This window comes from Heterodontus francisci, chromosome 5 (assembly GCF_036365525.1).
Source record: "Heterodontus francisci isolate sHetFra1 chromosome 5, sHetFra1.hap1, whole genome shotgun sequence".
Lineage (NCBI taxonomy): Eukaryota > Metazoa > Chordata > Chondrichthyes > Heterodontiformes > Heterodontidae > Heterodontus > Heterodontus francisci.
Window position 1 is genome coordinate 116,144,248 of NC_090375.1, and position 12,580 is coordinate 116,156,827.

At 42.0% G+C, this 12,580-nt stretch overlaps 1 protein-coding gene across 2 annotated transcripts in view; it reads right to left on the bottom strand.

The window, feature by feature from the left end:
* arfgef1 (ADP-ribosylation factor guanine nucleotide-exchange factor 1 (brefeldin A-inhibited)) overlaps positions 1 to 12,580 on the bottom strand; it is a 327,463-nt gene that overhangs the window by 220,924 nt on the left and 93,959 nt on the right. The gene's annotated exons all lie outside the window — the stretch shown is intronic.

Genomic DNA, 12,580 nt, shown 5'->3' on the forward strand with positions numbered 1-12,580 from the left:
ACATGACGATTTAATGAGGAAAACAAAATTTTACAGTTTTTTCAAAATTAGTCTTAAAATTCAGTTTTCTGAACGTGATTGTGAAGAAACATTTTTAAAACAATTCACCAAAGCTTTTAAATTGGACCAGGGTCATGTCATACCACTGTCCACAAGAACAAGCCTGTGACTGATATAGAAGGCAAACTCACATACAAGATGAAACAACCAAGATAGCGGATTTTAAATGCATGGTGGTAAATGTGGACATGACTTTTAATTGAAGATGGCAGATTAGAAAAATGATAAATATTTTTATTTAAAAAAAAGTAAAGCTAATTTAGTCAAGATACCATTTTTTGTACACAATGATCTCTGTCTTATTTTCAAGGCAGCTGAAATAGACAACTCACAATTGTATAAAAAGACAAAATATGGAGCACTCGATTGTGACTTGTAAATTCTTTCTACAGCATTCCCTTATGCAATATTCCAATGCATTCTATTCAATTAAAAAATCTGCAAAGACTCTTTACTCAAGGGTTGTAGTTTCCCAAGGAATGATGAAACAATAAGCCATGGGGATTGGTAAGTTATGTTAAAATAATGCACAGTAAAAGGTCAAAGACTAATTGCTTTAGTGTTTTTCAGTTGCAAGTCAGTTATGTTCCTTGCATCCTCAATGGTAATAGGAGATGGGAATTACTGTTTTCTAGTACAATGTGTGGGCAACAGAGCTGCATCATGCTTTTGCAACATTTTTGTAATGGATTGCTACCAGTTGAATCATGGAAAGATTAAAAAAAAAACCCTACTCAGTACTAACACCACACAATTCACTAAGAACTCATCAAAAGAACTTATGCAGGTGCAGCATGAGTCAATTATAACTCAGCTGTCATCGACCTGAAACATTAATTCTGTTTCTCTCTCCACAGATGCTGCCAGACTTAGAGTATTTCCAGCATTTTCTGTTTTTATAACTCAGCTGCTGTACATGCCACAAGACCAGAGTGGCCACCCTCTTCAAGACTCACATCTATTTGTTTATTGTCATTCTTTCATTCACCATTTTCCATTCAGCTCTGCCATCTTTCCTAACTAGGACTTCTTTCATCAATTTCACAGGCTACTGATTCTCAGCCCACTCAATATCCTTTCACAGCACATTCTAGAAGCATCCAATCTCTGATTATGTCCTTTCATCGAGATCAGCACCATTTAGGCACAGTACTTTCACATTTTTTCCAGTTCACACTGCATGTCTCTCCACCTCTACATTCAAAAACATGGTCAACCACAGCAATATCCTGATCATATCAAATGTATTCAAGAATGGAAAACAAAGGAGAAAATTAAATCAAGAATATAAACTGATATAAAAACAGAAAATGCTAGAAATATACAGAAGTCTGTTTGCCTCTTTAGCGATGCTGGCAGGTCTTCTGGTTCTCAGCATTTCCATTACTTCTCTATTTAAAAAAAGAGTTTCCCCTTTCTTTCTTACAAGAATATCAGGACTGACTGACGAAAAATTAAATTAAAGTAGAGAACTTTGTAAGAACATTTTACATCCTTGAACAAACATTTTAAGTTTACTCCAAAGAGGTAAATGATTAGTTTGACTACACAGCAAATCATGTGAAAAAAACATTTAGTTAGTAGATATCCCACAGCATTCTTAAAGGTTGCCAGAAACTACAGTACTATGATTCAGCAAATCCGAAGCAATATATCTCAGCTGACTCGAGGTAGAATCATTACATATGTCAATACCTGTGAAAAGTATAAGCCATACTGATACAAAACTATTTTGTAAAACTTAAGATGCAAATAACTGCTTCTCCACAAAAACTGACTGCCAGTTATTTGCATTATAATTTTACTTACCCCGCCCAATGTGGTTTTGCAGTATTTGTTCAGATGCAAGAATTACATTTGTTTATTCCCTCTTCTATGGCCACAAAACTTACTGTTCGTAATAGGAGTAAGCCATTCAGCTCCTTGAGCCCTTGCTGTTACTCAATGGGATCATGGTTAGCCTGTACCTTAACTCCATTCACCTGTGTTTGCTTCACATCTTTGCAGACCCTTGTCTTGAAAGTATCGACCGATCTCAGATTTAAAATTAGCAATTGAGTCAGAATTTACTGCTTTTTGTGGAGAGTTCCACATTTCTATTACCCTTTGAAAATAAAGGGTTAGCTAAAAACGTGGGCAGACAGGCGGAAGATGGAATTTAATACTGACAAGCGTGAGGTGATGCATTTTGGCAGAAGGAATCAGGAGAGGCAATGTATACAGAATGGAACAGTTTTAAAGATTAATCAAGAACAGAGGAACCTGGGGGTGCATGATCATTGATCTTTGAAGGTGGCAGGATATATTGAGAGAGTGGTTAGTAAAGCATATGGGATCTTGGACTTCATAAATAGAGGCATTGAGTACAAAAGCAGGGAAGTTATGCTGACCCTTTATAAAGCTCTGGTGAGGCCACAACTGAAGTATTGCATCCAGTTCTGGTCACCATACTTCAGGAAGGATGTGAGGGCCCTTGAAAGAATGCAGAGGAGATTTACCAGAATGGTTCCAGGGATGGAGGATTTTAGTTGCAAGGTTAGGTTGGAAAAGCTGGGGTTGCTCTTCTTAGAACAAAGGAGATTGAGGGGAGATTTAACAGGAGTGTACAAGATTATGACAGGCTTAGATAAGTTAGGGAAGGTAAAACTGTTCCCATTAACAAATGGTACAAGGGGTAGGGGACAGAAATTGAAAGTTTTGGGCAAAAGATGCAGGAAGAATATGAGGAAGCACACAAGGGCGGTGGAAGTGGAGACAATCACAGACTTCAAGAGGAAGTTGGATGGTCACCTGAGAGAAATAGATTTGCAGAGTTACAGGGATCCAGCCAGGGTGGGGGACTGACTGCATTGTTCCGTGGAGAGTCTGCATGGATTCGATAGGCCAAATAGCCTCCTTCTGTGCCATAAATGACTCAATGATTATGAGTCTAACTTTTTCCTGAATGGACTGGCTGTGATTTGAAGGTCATGTCTCCTTGTCCTAACATCCTGACCAACAGATTAAAGGTTCTCTCTATCTACCCTATCAATTCCTCTCTAAATCCTAAAAATGTCAAATAAATCACAGAATCGTTACTGTACAGGAGGCCATTCGGCCCATTGTGGCTGTACTGGCTCTCCGAAAGAGCAATTCCCTCAGTTCCATTCCCTTGCCTTCCCCCCATAACCCTGCACATTCTTCCTTTTCATAGAACAGTCGAATTCCCTTTCGAATGCTTCAAATGAACCTGCCTCTACCATATTCTCAGGCAGCGCATTCCAGACCTTAACCACTTCACAGAATCACGGAATAATACAGTGCAGAAGAGGCCCTTCGGCCCATCGAATCTGCACCGATGCATTAAAACACCTGACCTGTCTACCTAATCCCATTTGCCAGCACTTGCTGCGTGAATAGGTTTTTCCTCATGTCACTTTTGCTTCTCTTACCACATACTTAAAATTTGTGCCCTCTCATTCTCGATCCTTTCACGTGTGGGAACAGTTTCTCTCCATCAACTCTGTCCAGCCCCCTCATGATTTTGAATACCTCTGAAATCACCTCTCTGCCTTCTCCAAGGAAAACAGTCCTAAATTCTCCAATCTATCTTCATAACTGAAATTCCACACCCCTGGAACCATTCTTGTGAATCTTGTCTGTACTCTCTCCAATGCCTTCACGTCTTTCCTAAACTGCAGTGCCCCAGAACTGGACACAATACTCCAGCTGAGGCCAAACTAGTATCTTACACAAGTTCAACATTACTTGCCAGTTCTGATGAAGGGTCACTGACCCGAAGCGTCAACTCTGCTTCACTCTCCACAGATGCTGCCGGACCTGCTGAGTAATCCCAGCATTCCTTGTTTTTATTTCAACATAACTTCCTTGCTCTTGTACTCTATGCCCCTATTTTTAAAGCCCAGGACACCATATGCTTTACTAACTGCTCTCTCAACCTGCCCTGCCACCTTCAATGACTTATGCACATATACACCCTGGTCCCTCGGTTCCTGGACCCCCTTTAGAATTATACCTTTTATTCTATATTGTCTCCATATTCTTCCTACCAAAATGAATCACTTCACATTTCTCTGCATTGAACTTCATCTGCCACCTGTCTGCCCATCCCACCAACTTGTCAATGTCCTTTTGAAGTTCTACACTATCCTCCTCACAGTTCACAATGCTTCCAAGTTTGTATCATCCGCAAACTTTGAAATTGTGCCCTGTACACCAAGGTCTAGGTCATTAATATAGATCAGGAAAAGCAAGGGCCCCAAAACTGATCCCTGGGGAACTCCACTACAAACCTTCCTCCAGCTCGCAAAACATCCATCAACCACTACTCTTTGCTTCCTGTCATTCAGCCAACGAGGATGTTGCCAGGACTGGAAAAAAGCAGCTGTAAGGAAAGACTGGATAGGTTGGGGTTGTTCTCCTTGGAACAGACTGAGGGGAGATCTGATTGAAATGTACAAAATTTTGAGGGGCCTGGATAGAGTGGAGGTGAAGGGTCTATTCACCTTAGCAGAGGAGTCAGTGACAAGGGGGCATAGATTTAAAGTGATTGGTAAAAAAAAAATTAGAGGGGAGATGAGGAAAAGATTGTCACCCAGAGTATGGTGGGGGTCTGGAACTCACTGCCTGAAAAGGTAGTTGAGACAGAAACCCTCAACTCATTCAAAAGGAGTCTGGATATGCACCTCAAATGCCATAAGCTGCAGGGATACTGACCAAATGCTGGAAGATGGGATTACAATAGGTGGATCATTTTTCACCCGGCACAGACACGATGAGCCAAGTAGCCTCTTTCTGTGCCTTACATTTTCTATGATTCGACGATTTATGACTCTATTCGTATCTATTCGAGCGCAGCATCAGCCTGGAGGACGCCGACATCGAGGAGGCCGTGCAGGCTGTGCTGCCCCGCTCACCAGGGTCGCGACCCCTGCCGGACGCCACCCCCCCCTTCCCCCCCCCCCCCCACACTACCTTCCCCCCCTAGCGCCCCCTTCCCAGCTCACCTCCCGCACCCCCTTCCCCTGCACCCGCTCCCCTTCGCACCATCTTCCCCTACCCCACTGTACCCCCCCTCCCAGCTCCCCCTCGAACCATCTTCTCCTCGCATCCCTTCCCCTCGCAACCCCTTCCCCCTGCACCCCATCCCCCCTTCCCTCTCCCTCCATGAAATCACACAGCTTACTTGTTAGGGCCCCTGTTCAGAGATAGGAGCTAACAACCCCACTGCCTTGTGGGCATCTAGAGAGTAAACCCTAACAGAAAATCCAGGGCGGAACCCCGAAGACAGTCCTGTGTCACCTTTGGCATGTTCCCGGCAGTTCCTGAACAAACTAAGATGAAATAAAATAAAATAAACACAAAAAAATATATAAAAACACTCCCCGGTGCTCTCGTGCTCACATCTCTGTCCTGGGATTGCTGCAGTGTTCCAGTGAACATCAATGCAAGTTCGAGGAACCGATTAGGCACACTACAGCCTGCCGGACTGAACATTGAGTTCAATAATTTCGGAGCATGACGGGCCCCCCATTTTACTTTTATTTTTAGCTATTTTTTTTCTTTTCCCTTTTTTTTTTGAGTTTATTTTATTTTATTTCATCTTAGTTTGTTCAGTTTGCTTACCCACTGGTTTTTTTTCACGTTTGTACTTGTGGCTGTTCAATTTTCAGTCCGTTAACACCCTATCTGTACTAAAGCTTAGTCTTTCAACACACTATTAACATACTGTTTGCCTTTGCTCCACGACTTCTGGTCAGCCATTCTGTGACCTTGTCCTATCAACACCTTCTTCCTTTGCTATCTCTTGCCCCACCCCCGCTTTACTTGCTTATAACCTTATATATTTCTAATATTTGCCAGTTCTGAAGGGTCACTGACCTGAAATGTTAACTCTGCTTCTCTCTCCACGGATGCTGCCAGACCTGCTGAGTATTTCCAGCATTTCTTGTTTTTATTTCAGATTTCCAGCATCCGCAGTATTTTGCTTTTAATTTAACATAAGGAAGAAGTCCTGTATGGAGAACACTAACTAAATTAAAGAGCAAGACCTCAAAAGTTATTGTCTCTGGATTATTACCTAAGCCACATGCAAACTGGCATTGCGATAAGCAATGGCTGAAGTGGTGGTGTGAGAAAGAGGGTTTTAGTTTTTAGTTTTAGAGATACAGCACTGAAACAGGCCCTTCGGCCCACTGAATCTGTGCCGACCATCAACCACCCATTTATACTAATCCTACACTAATTCCATACCCCTACCACTTCCCCACCTGTCCCTATATTTCCCTACCACCTACCTATACTAGGGGCAATTTTATAATGGCCAATTTACCTATCAACTTATCAACTATCAATTTACCTAGGGGTTCCATTTCATAGGACATTGGCACCAGTACTGGGACAGGAAGGAATTTTATCACTGGGACAGGCTCCTAGCGGAAAAGGATAAATAGGACGGTCATAAGGACTTTAAACTAGTAGGTATTGCGGGGTGGAATCTAGAGCTTAGGTGGAAAAGACAGCATAAATACCAGTTCAAAAACAAACAGAAGGGTACGGAGAAATGTTCTCTAATTTTTTTCATTTTTTCATTCATTATTTTAAATGGGATATGGGCGTTGCTGGCTAACCCAGCATTTATTGCCAATCCCCAAATGCTCAAGAAGGTGGTGGTGAGCTGCCTTCTTGAAATGCTGCAGTTCTTGGGGTGCAGGTGCTGTTAGAAAGGAGGTTCCAGGATTTTGACCCAGTGACAGTGAAGGAATGGTGATATAGTTCAAAGTCAGGATGGTGTGTGGCTTGGAAAGGCAATTGCAGGTGGTGGTATTCCCATGCATCTGCTGCCCTTGTCCTTCTAGGTGGAAGAGGTCGCGGGTTGGAAGGTGCTGTCCAAGGAGCCTTGGTGAGTTGCTGCAGTGCATCTTGTATATGGTACACACTGCTGCCACTGTGCGTCGGTGGCGGAGGGAGTGAATGTTGAAGGTGATGGATGGGGTGCCAATCAAGCGGGCTGCTTTGTTCTGGATGGCGTCAAGCTTCTTGAGTGTTGTTGGAGCTGCACCCATCCAGGCAAGTGGAGAGTATTCCATCACACTCCTGACTTGTGCCTTGTGGATGGTGGACAGGCATTGGGGAGACAGGTGGTGAGTTACTCACCACAGAAGTCATAGTCTCTGACCTGCTCTTGCAGCCACAGTATTTATGTGGCTGGTCCATTTCAGTTTCTGGTCAATGGCAATCCCCAGGATGTTGATAGTGGGGGTTTCAGCAATGGTAATGCCATTGAACATCATGGGGAGATGGTTAGATTCTCTCAAGATGGTTATTGAATGGCACTTGTGTGGCGTGAATGTTACTTGCTACTTATCAGCCCAAGCCTGGATATTGTCCAGGTCTTGCTGCATATGGACATAGGCTGCTTCTGTATGAGGCGTCACGAATGCTGCTAAGCATTGTGCAATCAGCAAACAACTCCACTTCGGACCTTATGATGGAGGGACGGTCATTGATAAAGCAGTTGAAGATGGTTGGGCCTAGGGCACTACCCTGAGGAACTCCATTCAGTGATGTCCTGGGACTTTGATGACTGACCTGCAACAACCACAACCATCTATCTTCCTTTGTGCTAGGTATGACTCCAACCAGCAGAGGGCTCCCCCACTCCCCAATTCTGATTGACTCCAGTTTTGTCAGGGCTCCTTGATGCCATACTTGGTCAAATGCTGCCTTGAAGTCAAGGGCAGTCACTCTCACTTCACCCTGAGTTCATCTCTTTTGTCCATGTTTGGACCAAGGCTGTAATGAGGTCAGCAGCTGAGTGGCTCTGGCAGAACACAAACTGAGTGTCAGTGAGCAGGTTATTGCTGAGCAAGTGCCGCTTCCTAGCACGGTCGACGACACCTTCCATCACTTTGCTGATGATAGAGAGCAGATTGATCGGGTGGTAATTGGCCAGGTTGGATTTGCCCTGCGTTTTGTGCACAGGACATACCTGCAGGACATACCACATTGCAGGGTAGATGCCAGTGTTGCAGCTGTACTGGAACAGCTTGGCTAGGGGCGCGGCAAGTTCTGTAGCACAAGTCTTCAGTACTATTTCCAGAATGTTGTCAGGGCCCATAGCCTCTGCAATATCCAGCACCTTCAGCCATTTCTTGATATCACGTGGAGTGAATCGGATTGGCTGAAGACTGGCATCTGTGATGGTGGGGACCTCAGGAGGAGGTGGAGATGGATCATCCACTCGGCACTTCTGGCTGAAGATGGATGCAAATGCTTCAGCCTTGTCTTTTGCACTGATGTGCTGGGTTCCACCGTCCTTGAGGATGGGGATGTTTGTGGAGCCTCCTCTTCCTGTCAGTTGTTTAATTGTCCACCATTCACGACTGGATGTGGCAAGACTGCAGAGCTCCGTTGGTTGTGGGATCGCTTATCCCTGTCTATTGCATGCTGCTTCTGCTGTTTGGCATGCATGTAGTCTTGTGCTGTAGCTTCACCAGGCTGACACCCCATTTTCAGGTATGCCTGGTGCTGCTACTGACATACCCTCCTTGAACCAGGGTTTCTCCCCTGCTTGATGGTAAAGGTAAAGTGAAGGATATGCCGGATCACGAAGTTACAGATTGTGGTTGAATACAATTCTACTGCTGCTGATGGCCCACAGCGCCTCATGGATGTCCAGTTTTGAGTTGCCATATCTGTTTGAAATCTATCCCATCTACCACAGTAGTAGTGCCACACAACATGATGGCGGGTATCCTCAATGTGAAGATGGGACTTCCGTCTCCACAAGTGCAAGGGCCCTTTAAATTTTTTTGCACAGCCAAGCATGCACAGTAACTTAAAGGAGCGGAATTGTGCTTGGCCCGTGTGGGAACTTCCAGGTATCAGAAATGATAAGAAAGGACACGAGAGGTAAACAGGCATTGGAGACTTTATGGGTGGAATTAAAAAATAGAAAAGCATTAAGACTGTAGTGGGAGCTATGCACAGGCCCTCTGGTAGCAACTGTGACGTGGTAGATTGTATAAATGCAGGCATTAGACAAGCATGTCACAAAGGCAGAGTGTTATTAATGGGGGATTGGGATAAGCAGACAAGCAGATCAGAATTTCTTGAATGTGTCCTGGATAGTTTTCTCAATATGTCCTAGAGCCAACAAGGGGGCATGCAACAGTAGATTCAATAATGAGTAATGAGCCAGATTTAGTTAACAGCTGAACAATGAAGATTTATCTAATAGCGATCAGAATATAACTGAGTTCAACATAATGTTTGAAAAGGAGAAACGACAAACAGCTAAGATTCTAGAATTAGTCAAGGCTGACATCAATGGGATGAGATAGAGACTGTCCACAGTAAACTGGGCTAACATGTTAATAAGTAGAACAAAAGATTAATCGGAGGTGTTCAAAAAAAATGACAAACTTGATATAGAAGCAATTTATACCCTTAAGGTGCAAGAGTTCTGCTTGCCAGAAAAAACAGCCATGGACAACTGAAGAGGTAAGAGACAACATAAAACTAAAAGAAAAAGCATACAAAAATGCAAAAATAAAGCACAGATCTTGGCAAATGGTTTAAGATTTAAATAACAGCAAAGGATGGTAAAAGAGATCATCAGAGATACAAAAAGGGAGTATGGGGGAAAAAAAAAAACTTAGAATTTATAACAAAATCAACACAAAAATGTTTACAATTATATTCGGGAAAAGGGGGTGCTCAGGAGCAATGTGGGCCGCTTAAAAACTGACAGTGATATTACCAATGAAAATAAGGAAACAGCAGACATGTTGAATAATTACTTTGCATCAGTATATTAATGACTGAGGCAGCAGGAGTGTACTATTTTTTTAGTTCCACTTCTCTACAGGTCACAACATATATTTAAATGTTTACCCAGTTACCAATACAGTCAATCATAGACTCTATTTTTATCCCAGAATAAAATACCCCAACCAGGTTTCCTTAATAAACAATAAAATTATCAGTTTATTATAAAATGAGACTTAACCAGCAATGAAGCACAGCGTTAACACAGACTGGAATATGAAAGTTAGCCCCTCACACACACATCAGTTAACCAAAAAATAGAGGTTTTCTCTTTAGAACTCCGTTACAAAAAAAGGCAAAAAGGAATACTTTGGCCAAATACTTGCTAATTCTTGAAGAAAAAAAAAGAGAAAATATGAAAAGATGTCAGTTGTCCCTTTTTGGTTTGGCGTACTAAATATGCGTAGACGGCTGTCACTGGGATCTTCCTAAAAACAGTTCTTTTCTGGCAATGTTGAGGATCAGTTTGGCAGGCTTTCCAGAAGAAATGCGGCATCAGGGGTTTCTGGCAGGCTTTTCCAGGAGAAATGCAGCATCAATTTCTCTATTTCTTACACCTGCTTCAAAGAGCTTTTCAAAGAGATGGAAAAAAGCTGAGCTGGGGCTTTGTCAGTGGCAGGTTGATTCTTAAATGCCTTTCAGAACACTGTCCAAACCGAAACCAAAAACAATCTCAAGAATCAAGCCTGCAGACCCCGATAAATCTTGACCTGTCACTTCTCAATAATCATCTCCCCTCAGTGTAAAAAGCCCCTGCTGGGTATTTATCTGAAGACAGGTGACTTCCAGTAAGGATTGTTTACAACCCAAGTCCCCTCAGTGTCCTTTCAATGACCCCAGTGAAAAAAAAATCCATGGAATCCTTTGCAGTTTTCACAAATAAAACAATGTCCATAATTGCAAGATACGAGTACTCAAAAAAGTTAACAAAAAATATAGAAGCACCGTCGTAACAGTATTTGCAGTAGATGGAAACAAAAATTACCAAGAGATATTGATAGATTAAGTGAATGGGCTGAGTCATAGAATCATTACAGCCCAGGACGTCACCATTTGACCCATCGAGTCCTTGCCGGGTTAAAACTGTGGTAAATGGATTTCAATATAGGAAAATGAGGTCATCCATTCTGAACCTAAAAAGGACAGAACAGGGTACTTTCTAAAAGGTGAAAAGCCAGAAACAGTGGAGGTCAAGAGAGACATGGAGACCCAGGCACACAGATCATTAAAATATCAACAGGTACAAAATAATCAGGAAGGCAAATGACATGCTGGCTTTTGTATTGAGAGGAATAGAAAAGAAAGTAGAAGTCATGCTTCACCTATACAAAGCCCTGGTTAGACCACGTGAAGTACTGCGAGCAATGCTGGGTACCACACCTTAGGAAGGATATACTGATATTAGGAGTGCAGCATTGATTGACCAGAATGACACCTAGATTCCAAGGGTTAAATTACCAGGAGAGATCATACAAAATAGGGTTGTATTCCATGGAATTTAGAAGGTTAAGGAGTGATTTGATTGAAATCTTCAAGATATTAAAGGGAACAGGTAGGGCAGATTGAGGCAAACTATTTCCGCTGGTTGTGGAGTCTCGGACTAGGGGGTTCAGTCAAAAAATTAGTCAGAGCTTTCAGGAGTGAAATTAGGAAACACTTCTACAAACAAAAAGTGGTAGAAATTTCACACTTTCTTCTGCAAAAGACAATTCATGCTAGATTAATTGTTAATTTTGGAACTGAGATTAATAAATTTTAGTTAACCAGATGTATTAAGGGATATGAGAAAAAGGGCTGGTGTATACTGTTAGGTCATAGATCAGCCATGATCTCATTGAATGGCAGAACAGGCTCAAGGGGCTAAATGGCCTGCTCCTGTTTCTATTTTGCCATGTTCCAAATTGATAATAGTGTAATGTAAAAAAAACCTAAGAAAAAAGACTACATTTATTCATAAAATTGGTCATTTAATGATAAAATCAAAGGATAAAAAGCATAGGTCACTGATTTTTCAGATTGTTGCTGCGGGGATTGGTATTTTACTAGGTCCTAGAGAAGGGCAATTTTACACTAAAAGTCACGAGATTTGTTGGAGGAGGGTGGGGAAGGCAGAATTGTTTTATAATCTTGTGAATAACAGAAAAAAGCAGGAAGGAAAATATAAAACGCTAAGCATACTTGAGCCTTAAACAAGTATTACCTGCCCAGACGACAGAGGATAAATATCTTTATATATAATTATTTGGGATCAAGAGGTTTATGGAGAGCAAAGGATAAGGTTACGTGAATCTAAAGCAGGTTTTTTTTTAAGTGGTTAATAATGCAAAAATGCCCATATTTTTCAGTATCAGCAGCGTGTGTAATAATTTTAACTTCGTGTCATCATGTGATATGTTACTTGCGCAAATTTTTAATATTACAGTAATAAATCATTTCATGTTTAAGTTGCAGGTAGGCTGTGGTAAAAGTGAGAACTAGAATCCAGGTGCCAGACTATCCATGTGGCCAGTAGAGTTAATTCTCGTATACCTCTATAAAATAATTATTCAACTGAATCATTTATTTCTAATTACAACATCTCATCTATAAGGCCTTCAAAACCCAGTTGATATCTCATTAACAATCTGGGGAGGAAATCTTCCAACTAACTTGCACTTGCGGCAATAAAGAAACGTTTTCTCCACCTTGA